At 37.9% G+C, this 285-nt stretch overlaps 1 non-coding gene across 1 annotated transcript; it reads right to left on the bottom strand.

Annotated features, from left to right (window-relative positions):
* TRNAA-AGC (transfer RNA alanine (anticodon AGC)) lies at window positions 1-76 on the bottom strand. The gene has a single exon. It is a non-coding gene; the product is annotated as a tRNA-Ala (tRNA).
* Window positions 77-285: the final 209 nt, after the last annotated feature.

Here is a 285-nt window from a genome sequence, read left to right as displayed (position 1 = left end):
TGCCCTGGCCGGGAATCGAACCCGGGTCCTCCGCATGCTAGGCCGACGCTCTACCACTGAGCCAACCAGCCAGGGCTTCAATTTGTTTTAAATCAGAAAATCTTTCTTTTAAATCAGCGATAGAATAATCAAATGATTGACAATAACAAGTAAAGCAGTATCAGTTACTTCACATTTTTGGAGCCAATGAAATTGTTTAAAGTTTTTGTTGTTAATATGTTTCTGACATAACTCAATATTGGTAATGAAACCAAATATCTTTGCTTTTGCATCGACAAGAGTTTT

Source organism: Saccopteryx bilineata, chromosome 6 (assembly GCF_036850765.1).
Source record: "Saccopteryx bilineata isolate mSacBil1 chromosome 6, mSacBil1_pri_phased_curated, whole genome shotgun sequence".
Taxonomy (NCBI): domain Eukaryota; kingdom Metazoa; phylum Chordata; class Mammalia; order Chiroptera; family Emballonuridae; genus Saccopteryx; species Saccopteryx bilineata.
Note: the sequence above shows the minus strand (reverse complement) of the source record. Positions and strands in the feature narration are given on the sequence as shown.